Below are 5117 nucleotides of genomic sequence, written 5' to 3' on the forward strand. Positions count from 1 at the left end.
TTGAAAGGAACTATTAATGCAATAATAACATCTGGAATTGTAAATTTTGTAATTGCTTTACATTGATTTTACAGAACTACCCTGTGAGATTAAGAAAGTCAAGTTGAGAAAAATTACAGTGTAGGCAACTGGACAGTGGAGCTTTCAATCAATTTGCTCACTGTGGCCATCTATACTTTAAAATCTTCTAGTAAAATAATAGAGGTGCATTTTACCCTCTGAATGTTAAACACTATCTCCAAAGTTTTGTGTAATGAAGCTTAAAATATGAGATATTAAAAGTGTAACATCACTAAAATAATAATGTTAAATATTGGTTTTAACAAAGGGTGATTTATAAGTCACTAGAACTATATAGACAAGCCCATTTCAGTAATTGAAGACTACTTTATGATATAGTGCTGTTCTCTTTGAGTACAAACAGGGAATAATTATCCATCCCTTACTCTCTATCCTGACAAAAGCCCCGGACTTCTTCCCAGGCTTAAATCCAGTGGGAGAAGAGGATAATGGGCTAAGCCGGTTGCAGCAGCTTGATGCCAGAGGGACAAAACTACCATCACCTTGAAATATATCCATGCTTTCTCCACCAAAGGAGCTGTCAGCCGCATAGCTGTGAGATGCAAGAATTACCAGAGCTATTCAATGACCAGCTCCTTCTAAATCCAGCCCAGTCATATCCCAGGGCAAGCCCTTTAAAAGCTGTGCAGCTCAGCATGCAAACAGTACAACCACCTGGAGAGACAGTGAGAGAAATTCCTTTCATCCATCCTCACCTTTAGGGAAAGGAAGGTCACCCACCGTGCCCTGATATGCCTTTATGTTGAGACGTGTCCTTGTGAATAACAGATTCAGGGCGAATAGCTGTTACCACTATTTCACATTTTTGATGACAGACAATTATTTTTATTGTATGGTTCAATGAGAGTTCTAAAAGTTGAAAATATATGAAATAAATTTTCAACGACCATACATTCAAAATTTCCTCTCAAGTTCTGACTTTCACGACCACTGTTTTAATTGAATAATCTTAGTAGCAAGTTTGTATGTGAAATACAAGGGCAAGAATTCTAGATTTGGGCTGCAAAGATCCAGTGTCCAACTCTTGCTCCATCACCTACTATCTGTGAGAACTTTGGAAAATTAATAACTTTAATGTATAGAATAAGAATGATAATGCTACCTACAGCAAAAAAGAAAAAAAATTATTGTTATAGGGATTAAGTGAGGCAATGTATGAAACATTATGTAAATTAGTCTTTCACAAATATGAGGTAGTAAATATTATTGTTATGTAAAAGATCAAATATATTCATATTAAAGGCAGTTGGGTATTTAGGTAGAGGTCAATTTAGTGTCTTCAGAATAATGAAGTTAGAAATAATATTCCCCAGGGACATCTGGGTGGCTCAGTTGGTTAAGCATCTGACTTCGGCTCAGGTCATGATCTCACAGTTCATGGGTTTGAGCCCCGCGGGGTCTCTGTGCTGATAACTCAGAACCTGGAGCCGGCTTCCAATTCTGTGTCTCCCTCTCTTTCTCTGCTCCGCCCCCACTTGCTCTCTCTCAAAAATAAATTTAAACATTAGAAAAATTAATATTTAAAAGTAAAAAATATTATTACCCAAACTCTTAAAATTTCAAATAAAAATAATGTGAATTAGCTTGGTTTTTAATATTGACTCACTCAGTGATTTTTCTTCTTCTTCCTCCTCTTTTTTATGTTTGTAGATTATTTATTTTTGTTATTACTTTTAAATTTTTTAAGTGTTTATTTATTTATTTTTGAGAGAGTCAGAGCTTGAGCAGGGCAGGGGCAGACAGAATCCGAAGCAGGGCTTTAGGGTCTGAGCTGTCAGCACAGAGCCGGTCACAGGGCTCAAACCCACCAACCCTGAGATCATGACCTGAGCTGAAGTTAGATGCTTAACCAACTGAGCCACTCAGGCAGGCTTTATTAATTTTTAAGTAAGCTCTACATCCAACATGGGGCTTGAGCTCATGAAGTTGTATGCCTTGCCTACTGAGCCAGCCAGGTGCCCCTCAATGGTCTTTTTTTACAGTTATTGCCCCTCCCAGTATTATTTGGAATTTAATCATCTTAGTCAAGTGCAAGAATCTAGACTCAAGAAGACTATTTGTCAGGATATACTTTGGCCCAGCACAAAAGACACTGTTCATTTATTTCTGCCTAAAAACATGGGAGTTTAGATGGAAATGCGTATAAAAAAAAAAGATTCATTGCCATGCAAAGTGACATAAAATTGAATTACAAATCAGAAAGGTGAATTCAGACAATGGGAATGTCAACTGTATGTTTGATAGGCAAATGATAAAGCTAAGTCATCGTAATTGCTAAGAAGACATGTCATGGAGAAAATAATTATTTATAAAATAATGTATGCTTCTACATTTTATATGTCATATAAAATTTTAATAATATAAACATGTAATACCAGGGATAGATAAATAGCCAATTTAGATTATACCCTGTTGCACATAGAAATAATACAGATACATATACACCATTCTTAAGATAAATGAATATTCTGGTGCTTTTAAATAACACAGATTGTAACCTTTCTTATTTTGTTTTGCATTGTTTAGGTGCTACTATTCTACATAGATATAGGACATCATAAAGATTGGGAAATAAAAATATTCCTGGTGTTCTGCAGGCATTTTGTATCAAATACCCACTCCCTTCACATGATTCGTTAATAACCAAATACCTTTGTAAAGGGAACTAGTTTTGTGTTATTAAAATATGCAAATAAGATTTTTAAGATGATAGATTTCTATGCTTAAGTATTACACATGATCAAGATTAATCAATGCATCAGTAAAAATTTTAGGGAGTTTACTTATTAAATATGAAAGAACAAATATTTGAATTGTATGCAATATAGGGAAATTAATGGAATATAATAGAATTCCTAGGAGAATGAATAGGAGAGAAGGAAAATCCAGTTGAAATATTTTAAATTAATGCTAGTTTGTAATAATAATCTTTACTGTATACTTTAGCTTAAATTCAAATTTCATTGTAATTAATTAGGACAGAACTTATATTTTCATTTTAAGCAATTATATCTATTCACTCAAGAAAGTTTCAGATAAATTTAGCATATATCACATCTGGAAATCAGTATATTCACTCTAGTGTAGTTAATTATACATAAGAACAGAAAAATTATATTTCCTTTTCTTAAATTTTTTTTTAACGTTTTATTTATTTCTGAGAGAGAAAGAGAGACAGCGTGAGCAGGGCAAGGTCAGAGAGAGAAGGAGATGCAGAATCTGAAGCAGGCTCCAGGCTTTGAGCTAGCTGTCAACACAGAGCTGACCCGGGGCTCGAACCCACCAATGGTGAAATCATGACCTGAGCCGAAGTCAGACGCTTAACCTACTGAACCAGACAGGCGCCCCAAGAAAAATTATATTTCTTGATGATTGATGGTAATCATCTGAAATTAATGATGAGTGGAAGTTACGAGGTTCTGGTAATAGTTTGGTAGTGTTTCTTCAGGACGAGTGGAGATATTAATGGTCAAGGCCTTCCATTTATTCATTTGCAGTATACCCTTCTGTAAAGTCTTGATAATTGAACATTGGTTTATATATGCATCTGGTTTAAAGCCAAATATAAGATGGTTATTATGTAGTATGAACATTGATAATAAGACATAAAATCCTTATTACTATCATAAATAGTATTAGTGAGAAATCTAACCTGATTACATAATGTAAAAAAAGGAAACTAAGTATACAACATTTACTTATAAATGTTGAAATATAATGTGACTGAAAGAAAAATAAAAGTGGGTGTCATTTTTTGAGTACACTATTATACACATGTGGAAAACTAAATACATTTTTTCAGGATTAAAAAAATCAATTTCATAAAAAGGGAAATAACAAAAACATCATTTTATCATGAATTTACCTACATCTCTCATTATTTTATTACATTCTTCCAACTGCCATGGACAGCTACTACTTATAAGTTCCAGAGAACAGAAAAATATTTTAACTTTAAGGCCATGTAAAAGCTTAATATAAAGGGAAAATAACTACAAGAATTAATTTGGGCTTTATTCTGAGTACAGTTTTATTAGTGACTATTTTCTGATATGAAGAAAATGGAAACCATAAAAATACTTTTGACAAATCAAGTAGAAGATGTTTTGTAGTTCAAGCCAAGTACATCTCAGTTTTATTACTCTACTTACATACTATATATTTCCCAGGAGCTGAAATCATTGCAGTATTTAATTGCCTGACAATTTTTTCTGTTACATCAATTTTGTGGTTAAACTAATTATTTATATTATCAAAACAAATCAGCACTAGAGGCTAATTAAACTGGAGAGACCATCCTCCAATGTTTCCCCACCTACATATTAATAAGGTTTAGGTTAATACTAACTTCAGAAGAAATGAATATGTCCTTCAGGTGATAATTTCATAGGCAGGGCTTAGGAATTTAAACGGGTTTTAAACTCTTGTGAACATTCTTACTTACTCTGAGCTGTTAGGAATATTAGAATATAGCATTTTACAAAACTTACAGCGTCAACAACTATCTGATTGTCACGTTATCCACAAGATGGCAGCTCTGTTTATACCACAAACACTTTTAATACACTAGTTTATCCTTATTATGATTATTACTTAAAGAAATATAGGTAGAGTATATCAAAGACTTACATGTATTAAGGCTTAGAGTAGGTAACTTTTCAGTTTAAGAAGAATAAGTGATTAAGTAAAATTATTAAAACCTATTGAAAAATGAGAATTATTTAAATTGTCCTAAAATGTATGACTTTAAAACATTACTTTTTGCTAACATACTCCCAAAGGCTTCATCACAAACTTATTTCAGAGGTTAATCTATTTAGGAGACATGGTTTTATTCTGTTTCATAAAGGCTTTTATATTGCTTTTTTAAAAAGTGCAAACTGTTCAAAATAACTGAGATGATAAATCAATGATAATTTGCTGGTACAGTAAGAGATGTCTGAGAATTATATTTGCAATCTACTAAATTCTAGGCATAGCCAAATATGATAAGAGTGTTTATTTGTTGACCTTGCTTGTATTCTTTTCTTTTTTTT

The sequence above is a fragment of the Hyaena hyaena genome, unplaced genomic scaffold (genome assembly GCF_003009895.1).
Source record: "Hyaena hyaena isolate Hyena2069 unplaced genomic scaffold, ASM300989v1 scaffold_340, whole genome shotgun sequence".
NCBI lineage: Eukaryota > Metazoa > Chordata > Mammalia > Carnivora > Hyaenidae > Hyaena > Hyaena hyaena.